Source organism: Octopus sinensis, linkage group LG2 (assembly GCF_006345805.1).
Source record: "Octopus sinensis linkage group LG2, ASM634580v1, whole genome shotgun sequence".
NCBI lineage: Eukaryota > Metazoa > Mollusca > Cephalopoda > Octopoda > Octopodidae > Octopus > Octopus sinensis.
In genome coordinates, this window is record NC_042998.1 from 174,413,154 (window position 1) to 174,437,989 (window position 24,836).

A 24,836-nucleotide genomic window follows, 5' to 3' on the forward strand; every position below is an offset into this window, starting at 1 on the left:
GCAGCAGCAGCAGCAGCAGCAGCTGCAGTAGTAGTAGTAGTAGTAGTAGTAGTAGTAGTAGTTGTAGTAGTAGTAGTAGTAGTAGTAGTAGAAGAAGAAGAAGAAAGAAAAGAAGAAGAAAAGAAAGAAAAGAAAGAAGAAGAGAGAAGAAGAAGAAAGAAAAGAAGAAGAAGAAGAAGAAGAAGAAGAAAGAAAAGAAGAAGAAGAAGAAGAAGAAGAGAGAAGAAGAAGAAAGAAGAAGAAGAAAGAAAGAAGAAGAAGAAGAAAAGAGAAAGAAGAGAAGAAGAAGAAAAAAAAAGAAGAAGAAGAAGAGAAGAAGAAGAAGAGAAAGAAGAAAGAAGAAGAAAAAGAAAAGAAGAAGAAGAAGAAAAGAAGAAAGAAGAAGAAGAAAAGAAGAAGAATAAGAAGAAAGAAAAGAAGAAGAAGAAGAAAAAGAAGAAGAATTGCGTTGCAATTAGACAATTGCCTACAGAGTGGTGCAGTTCTGGAGTGGATGGTAGAGGGAAGAACAACATTGTTAATGAAAGATTGGTCAAAGGGCAATGAGGTTGGCAATTACTGACCCATTGCTTATCTTAACCTCCTATGGAAAGTACTAAAAAGTGCCCTCGCAGGGAAAATATATACGTTCCTTGCAGGAAACAATCTACTGCCAGTAGAACAAAAGGGATGCTGAAAAGGATCCAAGGGCACCAAAGACCATCTTGTGATAAACAAGGTTATAATGAAGAACTGTAAACGGTACCAAAAAACTTATGCATGGCCTGGATAGACTTCAAAAAGGCTTACGACATGTTGCCGCATTCGTGGATTTTGGAAATAGCTGAGAACGTATGTGCACTGATTAAGAACAGCATGCCTTGTTGGAAAACACGTTTTTCCCGTGACAACCATCACTTAGCCGAGGTAACAATCAAATGAGGTATCTTCCAAGGAGACTCTTATTCATCTCTTTTATTTGTTATAGCCTTGATCCCACTTTCTGTAGTCCTACGTAAAATCAACGTGCACTATGAGCTGAGAAAGAACGGACCTTGTCTCAACCACCTTCTCTCTTCGTGGATGATTTAAAACTGTTCGCAAAACAGAGCCTGAAAAGGAGAGGCTGGTTGAGACTGTGCAAATATGCAGCAAGGATTTAGAGACGGAATTTGGCATCTCGAAGTGTGCGGTGCTTACTTTGAAGTGAGGGGAAAGGGTAAATTGTAGGGACATAGAATTGCCAAACAGAGAGAGAATGGAAGATCCGGATGATGATGGGTACAAGTATCTTGGGATCCTGGAGCTGGACAGTATCTTACACAAAGAAATGAAAGACAAAGTCATCACTGTATATTTCAAGCGCCTTAAACTTCTCTTGAAAATCAAAATTCAACTCAAGGAACCTTGAATGGCTTACAAAAATCTTCCCCGCTTCAATTGTTGTTGATTTAAGAAAAAAGAGTTATGCAGGGGGTAATCGCATGGACAGTAGATTAATTAAAGAGCTTAGACAGAAAGACAAGGAAGTTGCTGGCTAGATATGGGATACTCAACCCAAGTGATAGACAGACTATGTACCAAGAAAACAGGGGGAGAAGAGGACTGATTGGATGCAAACACAGCATTAGAGCAGAAGAAAACAACATAGATGGTATGTAAAAAATGCCACAAAACCACTATTATTGGAAGTAAGAAGGTCAGGCTTGTATAGGATGTAATATTGTAAAGAAAGTACTGTATACAGACTTGAGAATGAATGAAACTGAAAATAAGTGGATAAAGAAAAGAATGTATGGGCAATTTCATAGGGATGTCGAAGATAAGACAGACAGAGAAAAAAGATGGCTATGGATGACTAAACATAATTTAAAACTGGAAACCGAGACTCTAATCTGTGCTGCCCAAGAACAAGCATTAAGAACGGATTACATCAAATACAGTATAGACAACTCATCAGAGAGTGATAGAATTTGTGGACAAAATGGTGAAACCGTATGGCATATTAACAGTCAATGTACGTCATTAGCCCAGAAAGAATATAAGAGACGTCATGACAATATATCAAGGATTGTTCACTGGACACTTTGCAACAAGTATGGAGTTGACAGGAAAAAAGTGGTACGAGCATCATCGGAAATGACAATGCAAAGATCCTATGGGATTTTATGATTCAGTGCGACCATGAGATAGAGAATAGGAAACTAGACATAGTGTAACTTAAGAAAGAAAGCAAACAATATAGCATGCCCAGCTAGCAGTATGCGATAAAGAAGAAAGAAGAGTTGATAGACATGACAGGTTAGCTTGGGAGGTTAAGCAGTTGTGGTCGCTGAAAAAGGTGGTAGCAGTTCCAATAATTTTCGGAGGCCTTGGAACAGTGAGCAAAACTCTTGAGAAGTACATGGACAAATAGGGGCTGCAATAAGGGTGGAGCACTTGCAAATATCAGCACTGCTTGGAACCGCTCGAATACTCCGGATGGTGTTCGAAAAATAAGGTGTGACAGCTTAGTTCACTAGTAGTGAACAGCTGGCACCGTAGTATATCTCCAGCGTTAGAAGCTGTGCAAAGACAATAAATAATAATAATAATAATAATAATAATAATAATAATAATAATAATAATAATAATAATAATAATAATAATAATAATTATTATAATAATAATAATAACAACAACAACAACAACAACAACAATATTAAAAATAGTAATAATAAAACTTTTCTACTATATGCACAATTTTGGGGAGGGAATAGTCGATTATATTGACCCCAGTACACAGCTGGTACTTATTTTATCGACCCGGAAAGGATGAAAGACAGAGTCGACCACAGCAGAATTTGAACGCAGAATGACGCGACGGGTGAGCGAAATACCGCTAAGCATTTCGCTCGGCGTGCTAACGATTCTGCCAGCTAAGAAGAAGAAGAAGAAGAAGAAGAAGAAGAAGAAGAAGAAGAAGAAGAGTTGATGATAAGGACCACTTAATCTGTCGATGTAAAGCTTTAGCGCGCGTAGAGTATAAATCAAGATGTGACAGAGTTGGCCAATATCTACTTGGTATGTCGCCATTATGAAATCAAAACTGTTGACAAGTGGTATAAGCATCACCCTGAGGCTGTATTTGAAGGAGAAAAGGTAACGATTCCTTGGGATTTTCCAGTTCAGAACCATCAAAACGAATAAACCGGATATTGTTGTAAGAATCAAAATGATAAAATATCTTTATTGATCGACATGAATATCCGTTGTGATTATAATATCGCGGCCAAAGAATTTGACAAACTCAAGAAATATAAAGATTTGCTCATTGAAATGTGAAAACGTATGGCAACTCAAGGCGCTTATAAAACAAGTCATTGTAGGAGCACTAGGAACTATCAAAAAAGGAACTGAAAATTTGAGAATGAGCCTCGGCTTACCACCACTACAAGAATTACAAAAGATTGCTTTAGCTGGTACGTCACACGTCTTAAGACGAGCATTGTCGCTGTGAGAACGATTACCATCCATGTAAATATTTTCTCTATAACTTTATTTGATTTTGTAAATGAACAATCTGTTTTCTTTATTTTAATTCAATGGCCTACCAGTATATACGGTGAGTTTCTGTTCCCTAGGTGTGAAGATGACATTCGGTAAGACATGTGAACAAGACTGAAAGAAAAAGAAGAAGAAGAAGAAGAAGAACAAGAAGAAGAACAAGAAGAAGAAGAAGAAGAACAAGAACAAGAACAAGAACAACAACAACAACAACAACAACAAGAACAAGAACAAGAAGAACAAGAAGAACAAGAAGAAGAACAAGAAGAAGAACAAGAAGAACAAGAACAAGAAGAACAAGAAGAAGAAGAAGAAGAAGAAGAAGAACAAGAAGAAGAAGAAGAAGAAGAAGAAGAAGAAGAAGAAGAAGAACAAGAAGAGAAGAAGAAGAAGAAGAAGAAGAAGAAGAAGAAGAAGAAGAAGAATCATTTCTACTATAAGCACAAGGCCTGAAATTTTGGAGTTGAAGCGTGTCCATTATATCGACCCCAGCACGTAATTGGTATATATTTCAATGACCCCGACAGGATTAAAAGGCAAAGCCGACCTCGGCGGAATTTGAACTCCGAACGTATAGACAGAAGAAATACCTCCAAACATTTTGTTCGGAGTGCTAACGATTCTGCCAGCTCGCCGCATAAATAACAACAACAACAACAACATAGACATAAAATTTGGCTTAGAAAAATGTACCAAAGCAACCTTGAAAAGAGGAAAATTAATTAAGAGTAACAACATCACACTAGACAAAGCAAATGAAATAAGAGAATTACACTAAAGCCAGACATACAAATACTTAGGAATCAATGAACTAGATACGATACAACACACAGAAATGAAAGAGAATATAAGAAAAGAATACTATAGACGCGTTACATTAATACTGAAAACAGAGCTCAATGCGAAAAACAAGATAATAGGTATCAACACTCCAGCCGCCCCAGTTATGAGTTCCAGCTACAATGTTCTTAACTGGACTCTAAATGAGCTAATCAAAATAGACAAGAAAACAAGAAAAATGACAGGATTTAGGATGCACCACCCCAAATCAAACATAGAAAAGTTACATATACAACGTATCAAAAGTTGTAGAGGCTTTATACAGCTAGGAAACTATTACAAAATTACCACCATAGGATTACAGAAATACCAACTACAGAAGCAAGAAAACTGATACAAATAGTCACAAAACACGAACAAAAGCGGTTTTCTGTCTTTAAGGGAGCTATAAAATACAAAAAAGTGTCATAGTACCTAACAAGTATGAAGAAAAAGAAGAAACAACAAAAGCTATAAAACACTGAAATCCAAACTAAAGCATGATAAAAACCATGGTTGACGTCTAATACCATGACCCAACTTGGTTATGATACATCAAGGACTTGGACCAAGAAGGCTTCTATAAATGACTTGGGATATAAGAAGGTAAAGGGATTTAACACGAATCAATAAAAGAGGAAGTTAGGAAAGAGTATTATAGACGTGTCAGAATGGTCCTGAATGCTAAACTAAACTAAACTAAACGCTTGGCGTGCTAACGATTCTGCCAACTAAGAAGAAGAAAAAGAAGAAGAATAAAAAAGAAGAAGAAGAAGAAGAAGTGAAGAAAAAGAAGTAGAAGAAGAAGAAGAAGAAGAAGAAGAAGAAGAAGAAGAAGAAGAAGAAGAACAACAACAACAACAACAACAACAACAACAAGAAGAACAAGAAGAAGAACAAGAACAAGAAGAACAAGAAGAACAAGAAGAAGAACAAGAAGAACAAGAACAAGAACAAGAACAAGAACAAGAACAAGAAGAGGAGGAGGAGGAAGCCCTGATGCTGTACCAGGCAGTGGCTCTCGTGGCTTCTGATCTTAACTGATTGGAAGTATTATCATGTACATTGTTTTGTCTTGGTATAAAAGATGGGCTACAGCAAATATTCTGCTCGATACCACAGATTTGCTTGTCAGTTGTTTGACCTTAACCAGTTGAGAATGTCCCTTAGTGGCTGACGATATGTGCATCTCTGATCAGGAGCAGAAGTAGTGGGGGGAGCATCATAGCCATGTGTTGAGAGGAATTCTTTGGGGTTTGAATAAGCCACCTCTGGTAACACGGGTGTCTCGTTCATCATCCTTAAACAACCCTTCTTCAGGGACCTTTTGAGCGGGATGGGTTACTCGACCAGAAGAAAATTCAAACTGGGCCCCACCTGCAAGGTCATGTACTATTTATCTTGATATGAGATCACTATGTCGCACACATATGGTTGTAATGCATGTACCTGGTGTACACTTATCAGACGGTTAGTCATGATGGGTATACTGGGCTTCGTATATTTTACGCCAGTGTCACTTTGATGGCATGCACTGCTCTCTCACTCAATAATAATAATAATAATAATAATAATAATAATAATAATAATAATAATCATTTCTACTGGAAGCACAAGTCCTCAAATTTAGGGAAAGGGATTAAGTCGATTACATCGGCCCCAGTGCATAATAGGCCCCGAAAAGATGAAAGGCAAAGTTGACCTCGGCGGAATTTGAACTCAGAACCTAGCGACAGGCGAAATACCGCTAAACATTTCGTCCAGCGTGCTAACGATTCTGCCAGCTCTCCGTCTCAATAATAATAATAATAATAATAATAATAATAATAATAATAATAATAATAATAATAATAATAATGATAATGATAATAATAATGATAATAATAATAATAATAATAATAATAATAATAATATAATAATAATAATAATAATAATAATAATATAATAATAATAATAATAATAGTATGCCCCCGAAAAAACAAAGAAAACAAAACCTGGAAAGAAATCAAACCTGGAGAAGTAAAATTGAAAAAGAGATTGAATTTATGAGAGGGGAAATATCAATATTAAATTAACTAATATGTGGAAATGATGTAAGATCCAGAACAGGAAGAAAGATGAAGAGAAAATTTGGATCCTCACCAAGAGAAGAACTGATATCAATAAAAGAAACGCTGAAACAAAAAGTCCAAGCAAAAGCCCAAAGAATACGAAGATTTGAGATGAGAAACAAGTTTTACAAGCAAAATAAGCTGTTCACATCCAATGCCAAAAAATTCTACAGAGAAATAGGAAGGAGAAAGTAACCGTTAAAGACCCCCCTCCCATGGAAGAAGTTCAAAACTTTTGGAAAAGGATTTGGAGTGACAAGAAGACGTACAACATAAATGCAGACTGGATTATACAAACTGAAGGATCCTACCAAAATTTACAACAACAAGCATGGGAAGACATCACAATAGCAGACCTAAGAAAGGCACTCACGAAGGCCCATAATTGGAAATCCCCCGGTAAAGATAGGGTGTCGAATTTCTGGCTCGCATCGCTCCCGTGCGCACACGGTAAGCTAGTTCAGCTGCTCAATGGAATTATGAAAGACCCAAAGAAAACACCTGAATGGTTAGCAAGTGGCATTACTTACCTACTCCCAAAGAATAACGAAACCAACCTTCCAAAAAACTATCGGCCTATAACCTGTCTATCCACCACGTATAAAATCCTAACATCTATCCTGGCGGAGAAAACATATGCATTCATGGAGAAGAACGATATTTTCCCCATTGAACAAAAAGGGTGCCGCCGAGGCTCTTACGGATGCAAAGATCAACTGCTAATCAATCGTATGATCCTTGAGAACTGTCACAACAAGCGCAGAAATCTCAGCACCGCATGGATTGACTACAAAAAGGCCTTCGACAGTATACCGCATCCATGGATCTTGAGATCGCTGGACATCTTCAAAATTTCCCCTGTGATTTCAAACTTCCTGAAGCACAATATGTCGTTGTGGAATACGAATCTCCAATTATACCACTCTAATGGAGTTATTGCCTCAGAAAATATAAACATCAACTGTGGAATTTTTCAAGGTGACTCACTTTCACCTTTAATATTCTGCATAGCCCTAATACCCCTTACAAGTGAATTAAACAGAACAGGGTATGGGTATAAAATTGCCAATAAAAAAATAAGCCATCTATTTTATATGGATGACTTAAAACTTTATAGTAAAGACAATAATGAACTTGAAGGCCTATTGCGCACCGTGAAAGCATTCAGCGATGACATCGGGATGGAGTTTGGACTTGAGAAGTGTGCCAAGGCCACTTTCCAGAAAGGGAAAGTGAAGACCACAAATTCAGTCGTGTTAGATGTTGACACAGTCATAAGAGAGCTTGAGCAAGAACAAACATACAAATATTTAGGGATAAATGAAGGCTCTGGTATTCAGCATGCAAGCATGAAAGAGAAGATCAGGAAGGAATGTTATAGGAGAGTTCGTGCAGTCCTGAAATCTGAACTAAATGCACGTAACAAGGTGTTAGCTATAAATTCCTTAGCAGTTCCAGTTGTTACTTATAGCTACAATGTGTTGAACTGGAATATGAGTGAAGTAAAGAATATAGATAGAAAAATACGCAAGCTGCTGAGTTGTAATAGGATGCACCACCCAAAGGCAGACGTAGATCGCCTTTACCTTCCCAGAGCCCAAGGAGGTCGAGGCCTGATCCAATTTGAACTAGCTTACAAAACAACCACAATTGGACTGGCCAAATATCTCGAAATATCGAATGACTGGATGCTAAAGCTCGTGGAAAATCACGAGAGACGAAAGAAGCTTCATTCTATCATCAAGGAAAGCAAAAAATTTGCTATTGATCTCGTGCAGGATACCCAAACTGAACAACCCGAGGGAAGTATGGCAACTATTGTTGCAAAGAAGGTGAAAATGATGGCAATGAAAAAAGCGCACGAGCAATTGGCTGATAGGTGGGAGGAGAAACCTCTGCACGGCAAATATGTGACCCGCAGCAAACAAGCTGATGTTGACCAGAAGCAAACCCATCAGTGGCTGCGGAGCTCAGGGCTAAAAGCAGAGAGCGAAGGTTTCATCCTGGCTGCTCAAGACCAAAGCCTATTAACCCGGAACTACCAGGCCAATGTGATGAAAAATGGAGCAGACCCAAAATGCCGATTCTGCAACAACATGATTGAAACAGTGGACCACCTAATCTCTGGATGTAAAGTCTTAGCACCAGTGGAGTATAAATTAAGACATGACAGAGTTGGCCAATATCTCCACTGGCTAATAAGTCGGCATTACAATATCAAAACTGCCGACAAGTGGTATAATCACCACCCTGAGGCTGTAACTGAAGGAGAAAATGTAACCATTCTGTGGGACTTTCCAGTACATACAGACCGAACCATCAAGGCCAATAAACCAGATATTGTTGTGAAAGACCAAAACAATAAAGTTTGCTTATTGATCGACATGAGCATCCCCTGTGATCATAATATATCAGCGAAAGAGTTTGACAAGCTCAGAAAATATAAAGACCTACTCATTGAAATTGAGAAAATTTGGCATCTCAAGGCGGTTACAATACCAGTGATCGTAGGAGCACTAGGAATGTTCAAGAAGGGAACCGAAAATTATATGAGAATGATCCCTGGCTTACCATCCCTGCAAGAAGTGCAAAAGATTGTCTTAACTGGTACATCACACGTATTGAGAAGAGCATTGTCGATGTGAGAACTGTTGCTGCTCATGTATTTTAATTTAACTTTAAAAAAAAAAAAGGAAAAAAAAAATGAACGAACTACTGAGTTTGGTTTAATGGCCTACCAATATACACTATGAGTTTCTTTGCCCTAGGAGTCGGGAAGACACTCGGCAAGAAATGGAAGAAAATTTGAAAGAAGAAAAAAAATAATAATAATAATAATAGGCATGAACTGCTCTCTCACTCAATAATAATAATAATTGTCTTCTGACAAAAATCAATTGTTTCGTATTTTAGTGGAATGTTTTAGAATCTGCGTCTTTCCTGAAACTATTAACTATACACTGTGCAAATTAGTTTTAGACAGAAATCGAATACCGTAATAGAATTAATTTCATATTCTACTATCTTAGATACTTCGTCCAATCTCAACATCTACAAATATTATGGTCCAATCAACTCCAGAAGTAAATAAAGTGTACGTTACATTCATGTATTTAATTAGTAAACATTCTTTCAATTCCTATTTATAACAATTTGTTTCTTTCATCTGAAGTAATAAAGATGTATTGGTTACATTACTACATTATTGTTATATTCTATTCAAAGTATTGACAAATATTATTATACTAAATTATTGAAACCGCTAATTACTGTGAGGAAAGACACTTTGCAGACTCTCCCAGACAGGTGACATCGATGATGTTCATAGTTCTGAGTGGGAATCGGTTGGAAAATGTTTAGAAAGAATAGGAGGAACAAAACCAGAAGATATGAGTATATCGACAAGATCTTGCAGTTCAAAGACACAGATGCTTTTGAAGTAGTGTAGAAAACTTACAAATAGTGTTCGTACAGGTGCAGGCATGGTCGTGTAGTTAAGAAGCTTGCTTTGCAACTACATGGTTTCAAACTCAATCCCAGTGCACAGCACATTGAGCAAGAGTCTTCTACAGTAACCTCGAATCAACCAACGCAAGCGAATTTAAAACATGAAATTGTATAGAATCCCGTAGTATAGGGTCGATTTGTGTGACTAAAACCCTTCAAGATGGATCCCCAGTATGAGAGCAGTCTAATAACTGAAACAATTATAAGATAAATGATGAAGATAGTGTATCTGTGAGTCAATGATTAAAACTAATTAATGAGTGAATCTCTAATTAACTGCATTTGTTCATGTGTTCGATAATGTTCGTATGTGCGTATCGGTGTAGCAGCATTTCCCTGATATGTGAGTAGCACTTTAATAAGGGTCTTACTTTAACTTTGTATAGGAACAGTATTTTCTGCTCCTGAACAGGAAACCTAACTTTTGAGATACATTTTAGAAAGCCATATAGACGTCATAAGAGAACATCCTAGATTGTGGGTTAAGTAACTCAAGCGGTTTGCATTGCAAGTTGTTTATGTGTAGAAATAGCATGGTGAAAGACAGTTTCTGAAATAAGAAGAGTAAGTGTGCGTAATACCATTGAAAGAATGTAGGTTGTTATGGGATCATTGAATAATGTTTTGAGATATCCATTCAAGGAAGTAGTACTAGTTGGGAATGAGTTTTATAAATTGAAGAGAAATGTGGGGCGTTTTCTTTCGCATAGTAGAATGGGAGTGATTAGAAGGGACTCACGGTTACGATAGGATTTTGTTCCACCAGGGTTTGCAGGACGTCCTCGTCGAGTTCTACAGATCTTCCAAGACGAGGCACGTCTTCTAGGTTGTAGTTTCTGGCTCGGAATTTCTGGAACCACGTTCACACTGGCTTACGCTTATTGTCCGATTCCCAAATACTGCATTAATATTCCTCGCACTTTCTATTGCGTTGTTGCCTTTATTGAGCTCATAAAGCAAAATATGCCGAATATGCTCTTTACCACTTCCATTATAGCTTTTAAAAAATAACTGTTAAAATCGAACTACATTCTTCAAAACTTGCACTAAGAATAAGGACAAAGTAAAATTACTACCTGCTTTTATAGCAAGTTGATGCAGGGAGTTTATCCCGTCTCCCTCCAACTTTTAGTTCATGCAATTGAAAAAACTGCATTATTTATGGGATGAGCAATAGTTTATCAAATTGTTTGATATTTACTTCCAAAACGATCACAATAACATAAAAGTTTATGCGAACCTGAGACTGTTTTATAGTCTTCATTTAAAATTGTATACAGGTCGAATATTGCTAAAGTTTATTTTTAGTCTGAACTTAAACGCAAGGGGACAGAGACAAACAATAGTGTGTGTTTGTTCTGCAATCGTCAGTTGAAGGCTGTCTGCAAATAGAATTGCAGTAAGCTACTACAATCGGATGACTAAATAAAATTCAGAAAATAGCTGAATGGACATTCAGAAAATAGCTGAATGGATATTCAGAAAAACGACAGCAGAGAATAAGATAAAATTAAACACGTTGTCACTCATGCCTATGTTTTGCCTTAGAGGACCTCTACTCCGAAGATTTTTATATATTCTATTGACTTATCACTGACAGTCATTTCAGTATCACAGATTCAATAGAGACAGAAAGGTCACGTAGCTTACGTAAAAGAAATTCAGCAGCAAAATTGAGCACTTAAAAGTTCATTCAGATCGTGAACAAAGAAATCCACATTATTTTCCTCCAATTTCATCTCCATTACTTTCTTACTATGTTCTTTTAACTATCCTAGAAAAAATCATTTACTCAAAAGGATCGTTGACAATCGTCAGCTGAAAACAACGTGTTTCAAAAAATGTGTGTATATATATATATATATATATATATATATATATATATATATATTTCCCTTTCCCTTCATTTCTCTCTCTTTCTCTCCCTTCATCTCTCTCTCTCTCTTTCTCTTTCTTATTCTGTTTATCAAATACCAGTATCTATCGATCATTTTAAAAGTGTACTTGTGAACTATCAAGTTCCTCTAGTTATCCTTTTCATTAATTGATCATAATTACATTTTATATTAAGACACTTCTGTCGGATAACTTCTGCCGCTATCAATTATATATATATATATGTAAATAATGTATCAAATTTGATATTGTAGATTAGAATTCACTGAAGTAATGGCTAGTGTGGTTTGAAATCTTAGTTAATAAAGCTTTCCTTAATTATTCAGAGTTTCTGTTGCTTAAAGTGGTGAGTTATAGCAACCTATGGATCCTATCTACAACCTGTTTGACATAATCAAGAAGAGTTATATGACCAGAAACAGCTAACAGCCGGTAACAAGGTGCATCTTTACTATCGCCAGTAGTCTAACACTATGATCGTGTCCAGAGTGTCAGACAACGTTAGTAACTAACTAGCAATCATTTCTTAAACGAACAATAGACATCCTACTACTACTACTACCAGATAATGAAATCTGAATTCATATTAATCTCTCTTCTAACGGTATTAGTGATAAACGACAATAATATGTATACACATACATACATATATATACATACATACATACATGCACGCGTGTGTGTGTGTGTGTGTGCGTGTGTGTCATGTGAGAGTTGCACACGCCTACAAAGTTATGAAAGGGTACAAGTATAGGAAACCCAATACACACATCATTACTACCCGTCTGATAATGATATACCAGGCACATGCATCACAACCATATGCGTGCAGCATAGTGGCCTCATATCAAGTTAAACAGGGTATGACCTTTGAGGTGGGGCCTAGTTAGAATTTTTTGATTACTCTGGTTAATTCTATGAGAGCGGACAGCAGCCCGTTGTCAGAGGCCTCACGGTGTCTCTTGCCGCACATTATGAGCTTTGATAATTGGTTGTCAATTATCGTATATGACATTCAACACCCAAGCACCAATCTCAAAATACTAGCTGTCCACAGTAGAGCAGTTTTGGGAGCTAGCTCTGCTCTCATGTCAGTTCCAATTTCTCTGGCATATTTCTTGAACTTGGTTGTCAGTGTTCCAAGTGCCCTACACTTACTAGGATGATAGACATTCTCCTTGCGATTTCGTCTTTTAGTAGTCTGTACTTCTCCAACTTTCTAGTTCTTTGTCACTTATACGTACATCTACATGTATAATCTTGGTTTCCTTTTTTCCTGTATCTACCACAACAATGTCTGATCTCCGAGCATCAACTAGGGAGTCACACTGGATTGTAAAATTCCAAAGTATCTTATATTCATTGTTTTTTTTTTTATTGTTATTATTATTATTATTATTATTATTATTATTATTATTATTATTATTATTATTGAGGGAGAGATCAGTAACACTAGGGTAAAATATACGAAACCCAGTATACCTATCATAACTACCCGTCTGATAAGGTTACACCAGGGACATGTATTACAACCATATGTGCGTGACATGGTGATCTCATATCAAGATAAACAGCACATGACCTTGCAGGTGAGGGCCCAGTTTGAATTTTCTTCAGCTCGAGTAGCCCGTCCCGCTCAAAAGGTCTCTGAATAAGGGTTGTTTAAGAATGTTGAATGAAACAGCCATGGTTCCAAAAGTGAATTATCGAAACCCCAAAGAATTCCTCTCAACACGTGACTATGATGCTCACCCACTACTTCTGCTCGTGATCAGAGATGCACATATTGTCAACCACTAAGAGACATGGTCAACTGATTAAGGTCAAACAACTGACAAGCAAATCTGTGGTATTGAGCAGAATATTTGCTGTAGCCCATCTTTTATACCAAGACAAAACAATGTACATGATAACACTTCCAGTCAGTTAAGATCAGAAGCAACGAGAACCACTACCTGGTACTGCATCAGGGCATTATTATTATTATTATTATTATTATTATATTATTATTATTATTATCATCATCATCATCATCATCATCATCATCATCATCATCATCATCATCATCATCGTCGTCGTCGTCGTCGTCGTTATCATCATCGTCATCATCATCAGCATCATCATCATCATCATCATCATCATCATCATCATTATTATTATTATTCAGTAGTGCCTCCACTGCACTACTGAGCGCAGTTCTCTGTGTCTCAAGTATGTACTGTGATTTGTTTTAGTGTTGTTGTTACTGTATTGAAAGGATTTTACGGAGACAGTGCGGTGCCTAGAAGTACCATTTTCTGTATTTTATATATATTCGTTTGTCTTGATATTTTTGGTATATATTTGTCCGTATGTTTGTTTTAACCATGCATAATGCACCTATTATTATAGGGATTATTTCTTTCTTTATGCCACATATTCGTTATTTCTATTTCCAGATCTTTGTATTTCCAGTACCCTGTTTCTTTTAGAGGTACACTGTCATCTTTTAGAACTTATATATCGATTAGAAGGCTTTTTTTTTCTAGCTTATGAGCCTTGATTTCTATCCGTGTATATTGTTTCTGGGATATGCCATACTCTGGCATATTCCAGAGTATGGTTTCTTTGTCATTTTCTGAGACCTTTTCTGAGGTTTGCCTATACCATTTTTCCTGTTGTCACTCTGTAGTGCTGGTACAGCTTCTGTTGTATATAAGTCCAAATCTGTCACGTCTATGGATGTATTTCTTCTTGGTCAGGACTGAGCAAAGACAACGTAATTTATTGGTGGGGTGGGGGCTTCTCCGGCACCACATATTTTGCAGTTATTTGTGGTTCCAGTTTTAGTTTAGATTTTGATTGATGTTTCTTCTTTTGGTGTTTCTTCTTTTCCTTCATAGTTGCCAAGTATTATGACCTCTTTCTTGCATTTTTCGGCTTCCTTGAAAAGACAGAAAACGTTTTTTTTTGTTTGTTTTACCTAAGCTTTGTAGCTATTTTTATCAGTTTTCCTTGGTTATCACTTAGATATCTCTGTAGTCATACGGTGGATATTCGATAGTAGTTGTCTAGTTACATAAAACCTCTACCACCTTCAATTCGTTGTATGTATAACCTTTCTATATCAGATTTTAGGTGGTATATTCTAAATTCCATCATTGTTTTTCTTGTTTCCTGTTTAATTTGAATAATTAATCTAGTGTTCAGTTAAGAATATTGTAACTGTAACTTATAACTGAAACAGCTGGAGTAATGAAGCCGACTATCTTATTATTCGCTTTGAGCTCTGTTTTAAGTATTAATCTAATTCGTCTATAATATTCCTTCCTTATCTTTCCTTTCATTTGCATGTGTTGTACTGTATCCAGTTCATTGATTTCTAAGTATTTATACGTCTGGCTTTGGTTTAGTTCTCTTATTTCATTTTCTTTATCGTGTGTTATTATTATTGTTATTCTTAATCAGTTTTCCTCTTTTCAAGGTTACTTCATTCGACACGTACATTTTTCTAAGCCGAATTTCGTATTTATTTCTTTGACAATTTTATGCACTGCCTGTGGGAGTGTTTCCAGTTGCTTATCATTTGCAGCATACAGCTTGAGATTATCTATATACAAAAGATTGTTGATCTTTTTCCACATCCTTTTCTTTTCAGCACGTTGGTTAAAGGCGTTAGTGCCAAAAAGATGAGGAGAAAGAACAAGTCTCCTTAGAATATCCTCCTTCTAATTGAGATGGCTTTAGTTTTATAAGTCTTTCTTTTGCCTATAACTGCAGAATTGTTTGCCACTTATTCATGGCATGTTTTATAAATTTTATCACTGTTAGTCCTGCCTTGCTCATAACTGGTGTTTTAAGGATCCATGTATGGGGAATGCTATCTAAAGTCTTCCGACAAATGATCTAAACCATGCTTTTTTTTTCCTTTCGGTAGTTTTCAGTTATGTCGTTCTTGATCAATGAATGATCCTTACAGCGATTTAAGCTTTTACCGCATCCCTTCTGCTCTTCTAGAAACAGGCTGTTTTCTTCTAGATGTCTACCCATTCTCTACGATATTATTGCGATTAAGTCTTTGTAGGTAATAAGGAGACATATCACAGTTCTGTTAGTTTCGTAGGTTTGTAACTTCGGCAGGTTTGGAAAGTAGTATGCTTTCCCTCTTGTGAGCCATTCAGGTGTTGTCTCCAGCTCCATCAGCATCTTTTTGAACTTATCTGCCATCGTATTGTGTGTTCCTGTTAAATATCTTAGCCAGAAGTTGGATATTGTGTCATGGTACCTTCCAGTTATTTGATTTCTGCACTATCTGGGTTACCTCTTCCGTCATTATACGTGCCCAGAGTTGTTCACGCACGGTTTTTGTTGTTTTAATTAATCTTTTCTGGGGTAATTTATTCGCTGCCAATACATCTTTCTAAAATTCTTCCACTTCTCCTGCTACTGGTACTGCATTGATTTCTATTTAATTTTTACCGAGTTCTTGCTGGAATCGTTTTGGATTGGAGTTAAACTGTTTTGTTCAAAGAATCTCGGACGCTTTTCATACCTACGGATTTGTTTGTTTTGTGTGTGTGTGTGTGTGTGTGTGTGTGTGTGTGTGTGTGTTTTAGCAATGATATCTTGCTTTATATATGTTCTTTTGTTTTAGGTACATCATGTTTGTTATTTTATATTTCTGTAGTATTTTTCTTTCTTTCTTGTTTAGTATTGTTGTTTGGTTTCTAATTCCATTAAGGATTGACAGGTTCTTTCTTTTATTTTCTATCTTTTCTGAATATTCTGAATTAATGTCGCATTTTAAACTTGAGAAAAATCTTGCATATTTGTTCTTACCTTCTTCATTTGTGTATGTAAATCTGTAAATTTCAAAGAAGAAAACGAAAAAGCTGTATTAGATGTAATAGTCATGTGGGGTTTTTTAACCACCAAAGAGCCGAAATATTGCAACATGCATCAAAGAGCCGAAATATTGCAGCATGCATTAAAGAGCCGAAATATTACAACAAGCATCAAAAAGCCGAAATATTCTTTTCTAATCTAGGCACAAGGCCCGAAATTTTGATGGAGTGATCCAGTCGATTAGATCGACCCCAATACGCAACTGGTACTTAATTTATCGACCCTGAAAGGATGAAAGGCAAAGTCGACCTCGACGAAATTTGAACTCAGAACGAAATATTGATAAGCATTTCACCCAACGTGCTAACGTTTTTGCCAGTTCGCCGCCTCAAAAAGCCGAAATATTGCAACATGCGTGAAGAAAAGGAAGAAATGTAGATTAACACTTACTATTGATTAAAGGAAATGCGAAAGAAAGAAATATAAATGACATTGGTTTCTATTAATTTTAAAGTTAAATTAAACAAGATCTGTGTGACTATACAAGAACACGCTCACACACACACGCACACACACACACACACCCATTAGCTGCCACATTAGAAATACGGTACATGTATAAAATATTACAAGCGTTGCCTCAAAAAGTACGAAACTAGAATTGAAAAATGCGGACGCTCAAAAAGGTTACAGAAAGTCATAATAAACATTAAAAAGTATGGGACTAGCATCGTTGCTCAAAGCTATTGGAATCACTATATATTATATATTCTGTGGCATCTTTTCGTACATTCAGTTTTAACAAAACAATTGTGTACAAATACTAATGTCATTTTTACGCAATGATTCAATCTATGAATGATATTTTTTTCTAAATTTACAAGTAATCAATCAAAAATAACTTAGTAATGAATTGTTATTTCGCATAACTATTCCATTAATATGAGTATCATAAAGCGAATTATCTTTGCTTATAATTATTTCGGTTTCGTACTTTTGCTGTCATAAAGATTCGGCTTCATCATAAATCCAGTTTTTTGTTGTTGTTGCTTCCTTATTTTCATTATCATGGTAATTTGCATGCAGTGTCAAATATGATATTTTTATACTTTGATATGAAGAGCATTATAATGAATTTAACGAAGTTAAAGATCATATTTTGTTCATTTTCAAATATTTTATATTAAGAACTCGGTTTAATAATTATCGTGACATTGTAATTCACACATAAGCCTCTTTTCGTTTTAAGATGCCACAGAATGTACATACAACATACAATGATTCCAATATTCTTGTGCAGCAATGCTAGTCCCATACTTGTTAAGGCTTATTATGACATTCTGTAACCCTTCTGAGAGTGCACATTTTTCAACTCTGGTATATATATATATATAATGCATATATGAAGAAACAAGTAAAATATGTAAAAACAAATATCATGCGAAGATACACCGGTATTTGAATCATCTATCATAATGTTTTATAGCGTTAAAGTTTAGCAATTGTTGATATATAAATCAGAATTAATAGATTATACATAATCTAGAAAATTGAACATTAGTTTGAGGAAGTTGAGTGTCATAACCAAAAAATAATATAAACATTCACATCACACGATCATTAATGTTCTTTAGACTGGTTAGATGGAGATATAATCATTTATTGAGATCGACTACCTATGTATCAATCAAGTATTAGAATTTATTGAATTGTTCTGGTAGTGCGTCTGTTAAAAATAGTTGTTACAAGAACAACATGTAGGGTAGGGGTGAATTCGTAGAACAAAATAGTTTATGGCACCGCGTTACGTTCTTTTAGCTTCCACAGAAATAATCTCAGTATGGCCAACTTAGGTTACCGTTCTTCATGGGTCAGTCAAAAATCCCAGAGAAAATACTGGGTAAATCTAATCGATTATACTCTGCATATAAAGGATGTATGTGCCTGTGTCATAACCATTAGTATTGTTATTTCCACTAAAGGTATTGTGCCTTATGTTGAGCGCTATACTTAACAAACATACGCATACACACAAAAATAAAACCAATGGAAAATATATTTCATTAAAAAAATCATTTATAGGCGTAGGAGTGGCTGTGTAGTAAGTAGCTTGCTTATCAACCACATGGTTCCGGGTTCAGGCCCACTGCGTGGCACCTTGGGTAAGTGTCTTCTACTATAGCTTCGGGCCGACCAAAGCCTTGTGAGTGGATTTGGTAGACGGAAACTGAAAGAAGCCCGTCGTATATATGTGTATATATATATGTATGTGTATGTAAATGTTTGTGTGTCCGTGTTTGTCCCCCCAACATCGCTTGACAACCGATGCTGGTGTGTTTACGTCCCCGTAACGTAGCGGTTCAGCAAAATAGACCGATAGAATAAGTACTAGGCTTACAAAGAATAAGTCCTGGGGTCGATTTGCTCGACTAAAGGCGGTGCTCCAGCATGGCCTCAGACAAATGACTGAAACAAGTAAAAGAGTATTTGAATAATTTATTTTAAATTTACAGTAAGTTGTTTTAAAAAAATACCATTCGATATCTAGTTTTATTTACTTCTATCGACATATATTTCTTACAAAAAAACCTGAAATAAATTGATAAAATATTTCATTTAAGAAATAACTTGTTCTTATACTTCAAAAAATTAATCGATATTAAGTTTCATTGTATTTCTGGTTCCCTATGATTACATATTTGCACCAATATTTTTCTACAAATATATCTTCCAACGTATTTGATGTTGACTAATATGTTTTCGCCCAATCTGTCTTTTGACTAATTTTTTTTCGGTCAATATGCCTTCGATGTATATACTCTCTTTACTCTCTAATATCTTACTTGTTTCATTCATGTGACTGTGGCCATGCTGGAGCACCGCCTTAAATCGAGCAACTCGACCCCGGGACTTATTCTTTTGTAAGCCCAGTACTTATTCTATCGGTCTCGTTTGCCGAACCGCTAAGAAACGGGGACATAAACACACCAGCATCGGTTGTCAAGCAATGCTAGGGAGACAATCAGAAACACACACACACGTATACATATATACGACGGGCTTCTTTCAGTTTCCGTCTACCAAATCCACTCACAAGGCTTTGGTCGTCCCGAGGCTATAGCAGAAGACACTAGCCCAAGGTGCCACGCAGTGGGACTGAACCCGGAACCATTTGGTTGGTAAACAAGCTACTTACCACACAGCCACTCCTGCGCCTATGTTGACAATAAATTCATTTTTCATGAATGTGACGTATCCCCATCATAGATATCAAAGAAAATAAAAAAAAAAATTGAAGGATTGCTTGCAGCCGACAAAAACAGAAGAAAAATACATTTTTTCTTTTCTTTTTAAATTAACGGAATGGATTGCTTCACAGAGAGTCTCTACGCTCTATTAAATAAATATATTTTATAATAGCCTTTCAACTTTATTCAAAATCTTACTGAAATTCCAGCTAGCAGTATTGTTTGCTGACAATATTATGGTGGTAAAATAAATCATGAAAAGCTTTCACAGAAACATTGCTTATTAAGTTTTAGCAATGTAGAGCCACATTTAATTTTTCAAAAAGCAAAAAAAGCATCGAAATACAATCCATTATTTAAAATCAGCAAAAATAAACATATTGTAAGATACCTCTCTACGTGTTCCATTCATTTATTTTGGAAATTAGGAGCGTATATATAGAATTTCATAACCAGATATCTTATTTTAGCAATTTGTATCAAATTATTGATAGAATTTTAGCGAGCGCAATATTGTAAATATCATCCCGTGATAAACTGAAAAAGATTTTTATTTTGGGCTGTTTAAAATGACTACCTATTATAGCTTTTCTGAATGAAAGAATCTAGAAATCCTACAAATGATACAATAATAATTACGAGCATAATTATGAAAGCTTAAAACTTGTCACAACCCATACATCGTCATTTCAATCTAATGATGTTCTAAATATGATATACAAACGTTTCACAAATTAAAGAAACCGTACAACAAAAGAACTAATATTTATTTCTAAGAGTATATTTTTTTTTCATGTTCCATACAAACCATACTTCCTGCAGCATGTCTCTCACTTCGGACTTCATTGATTATTTCCCCGAGGAAAGCTATGAGAGTGCTGTTGATGTTAATAGTAGAGGTAATTATAGTGGTGCTATGGTGAGTGTGGAAATGACAGAAATTATAGTGATAGATGTTACTTTGGCAAACATAGAGATAGGAATGCCCGAGGCGTTAATGCAAGTACGGTGATGCTGCAGATAGAAATAAACAATGTCAGTGACATTTTTAGTAGTGAATATGGATTAAATATAGAGGCGAAATGACGTTAGCTACCGCTGACAATGATATGTCGGTAGGATAAAGGCGGTGGGCTGGCAGAAATGTTAGCACGCCGTGCGAAATGCGTAGCCGTATTTCGTCTATCGCTACGTTCTGAGTTCAAATTCCGCCGAGGTCAACTTTGCCTTTCATCCTTTCGGGGTCGATTAAATAAGTACCAGTTACGCACTGGGGTCGATATAATCGACTTAATCCGTTTGTCTGTCCTTGTTTGTCCTCTCTGTGTTTAGCCCCTTGTGGTAGTAAAGAAATAGGTATTTCGTCTGCTGTTACGTTCTGAGTTCAAATTCCGCCGATGTCCACTTTGCCTTTCATCCTTTCGGGGTCGATAAATTAAGTACCAGTTACACACCGGAGTCGATGTATCGACTTAGTCCGTTTGTTTGTCCTCTCTGTGTTTAGCCCCTTGTGGGTAGTAAAGAAATAGGTATTTCGTCTGCCGTTACGTTCTAAGGCGGCGAGCTGGCAGAAACGTTAGCACGCCGGACGAAATGCGTAGCCGTATTTCATCTCTCGTTACGTTCTGAGTTCAAATTCCGCCGAGGTCGACTTTGCCTTTCATCCTTTTGGTGTCGATTAAATAAGTACCAGTTACGCACTGGGGTCGATGTAATCGACTTAATACCTGTCTGTCCTTGTTTGTCCCCTCTATGTTTAGCCCCTTGTGGGTAATAAAGAAATAGGTATTTCACCTGTCGCTACCTTCTGAGTTCATATTTCACCGGAGTCGACTTTGCTTTTCATCCTTTTGGGGTCTATGAAATAAGTATTAGTGAAACGCTGGGGTTGATGTAATTGACTAGTCCCCTCCCCTAAATTACAGGCCTTGTGCCCATTGTAGAAAGGGCTTGTCGGTAGGATAACGATGGGTGGAGGTGTCAGTTAATGTCGGGAATAACATTAATTTAGAAAGAGCTGCCATTACCAATAACAGTAGAAGTTATATATTATTTCACCTTTACAGTTGTCACATATACAGATGTATAATAAAATTATCAAAATGCGATAACCATGAGATAACGTGGTGTGATATCCAGTGTAAAAGTTGTTTAGTGCCAGGTCAGCCCTGTCCGTGTAATCATATGATCAAGGGCATTCCGGTCGCGGGGATTGGATGCTTTTCCTATGTGCAAGAAACCCAAGACAACTTTATCCAACATGCCCTTTTCTAAGACAGTGATGTGTGAGTTGAAGGAGATTTGGTTTCTATTTCTAGCAGGCCAAGCGATCACGTAGGGAGTACTTCATTGGCTCAGATATAGTTCAGCGTATTGCAGAGATGTTGTGTGGCAATTTAGGGGTTTTTTTCATTACAATATTACGGAAAATAATCGTAATAAATTCCATACGTACTAACGTTACACTGTAATAAATTCAGTTCATACTAATGTTATGGGTGAAGTAAAATAGAACGGTATAATGTAGTGTAGACACTGAATTTAAGCTGTATAAATATTTATAATATTTTTGCGTTTTAGTCAGAAGAGATGATGCAGCAGCCATTGGTTATGTAAGATTCCCGAAATTATAAGTTAGATGAGGTGCTGTAGTGAGTGTGCGATTTGAATATAGAGGCACCTACCTTCTCTTCGTAGTGACGGAGATCCTCCAGAGATGACTAGTCATTCCTCACAGCCCCGACCCGAACACTAACGATAGCAGCTGCTAGCCCAAACCCTTAGCGACGTCCTCGCACGTCTTGTCACCTCCACGACCCACGTTGGAAAAGTCAATTTGCGCTCCCTGCGCACGCTTGACAGCTGACCCCTTCCGCTTGCCCCAGCTTCCGGTCAACGCACCCCGCTGCTGATGTCCGGCTGCTGACGTCCAGCTGCTGACGTCATCCCACACGCCACCCTGATCTTAAAGATCACAATCTCTCCGCTCCATGTTGTAGTCTACCATCCAACCGGGAGAGCGCCTTGCTCGTCGAGATCTTCTCAAGCTGGGCTCCTCATTCTCCCCCTCTCCCGAATCATCGTCCGTCGAAGCAACAATCCTGCGAAGGTCCAAGATGTGTCGTGGTGTGCCATCTACGGATACGTTGCTTCTGGAATTGATCGCCGTCACCGTTCCTCTGCTCCATTGAGACGTGGCTTGACCATTGAGACGTGGCTTGACCCAGACTTCCTCCCCTATTTTCACGCGAACGGGTCCCTTCTCTTCCTCGTGACCCTCCGGCGCTTTGCTCGGGTGCCTCCATTCATATTTGAACACGGCTCTCTGCGGCACAGATTCCTCAGCTTGTCCGGATCGGGGAGACAAGTTGTACCAAAAAACTGCTTCAAGCGGCGAAATGTGCCCTCTTTCCGCTATGGCCTTGACTGTCCAATGGTGCCTCTCCACGATCCCGTTACCGCCCGGCCTATACGCTGCTCTGAACAAGCGTCGCACGTTCCACCGATCAAGCATAACCCTCAATGCTTCCGAACGAAACGCCGCCCCGTTGTCCATCAGTAGATCTTCCACGGGACCTCTCTCTAAAAATATCCCGTTCAGGATCTGCACGATCTCGTCAGCAATGCCCGATCTCAACTCCCTCCAAATGGCCAGCCGGCCCGGCCCACAGTCGACCATGGAGAGGTACATTCGCTGACGGTAGTGTGTCACATCCACAGCTAGCCTTTTCCAGTTCTGCTCCACGGAAAGGCTTCCCTGTTCATGCCCACACGGAGCAGGGTCGATGGACTGACACCTGTCGCAGCTCCCGACCACCTTCCGGACGCTTCTCCTGGTGACGTCAGCATCAATTTTTTTTGCCAGATACAGGGTCCTGTCCACACCCAGGTGATGCATAGCGTGCAGTTTCTTCAGTTCAGAGTCATCCAACCGACACGCCGCAGCTATCCCTTTCCGGGCCTCCTCCGGTTCTTCCAACCACGCTCTTTTCACCCTGGTCAGTACGTCCGCCTTGTTTTTCTCCGAAGGCACGAAAACCACGTTCAGCTTCAGTCCGAATTCGGCGATCAATTCACCTAGAACTCCTAGACGGCGCTTCACTAACATCTCCGCAGCACCTTTCGTCCGCACTCTCCTGTCACCGGTGATCACCGATCCTACCCAGCCAAGCACAGTGGCCGAATCCGTCCGCATTTCAATCGAGCGCAACCCCCATTTCAAGGCCAAGTTCACCCCTTTCAGCAGCGCGTCTAATTCGGCGACATTGATGTGGTTGAAATCGTCTGCTTTCCGAAGCCAGGCCGCGTCCTCCACCGCAGTGCCTTCGATTGCCAACACCACCCCTATCGCTATACTGCTAGCATCACACCAGACGGTCCCGCATTTCGTCTTGGGCACGTACCAGTTCCCCTGACCGGGTCTTCCGCTCTTGTCCTCTCTAGGATCTCCTGCATCATCGCCACCGTCCCTTCTCCCACCTTGTCGCCCCACCTCTCTCCTTCTGCTCGTCTCTTGGTGTAACTACACGCCGTGCGCAGCCATCCAGCGATCGGGTAGTGACCGACCAACTTCCCACACACCGAGAACAGCTCTCTCCTGCTGACGCTGGAACTCAGCTCTGGGATTTCATTTCCTCTCCGGAACACCAATTCACCTGATCCATCTCTTCGCAGCTTCAGCCCCAGCGCGGCTCCCCCTTCAATCGACTCCGGTGGCTTAGCAATCAGTCCGAACTTCTCCAGATGTCTAACTACCTCGTCGGCTGGCACTACAGTTTCGTCCACCAAAATGTCGTCAATGTAGGAGCTGGTGGCCTTTCTAATCTTGCTGTCTTTCCCTAGGACGGACCTAAGCACTGCCGCCATGATCTTCGGAGCGGAATTCAGCCCGAAACCCATCCTGGTT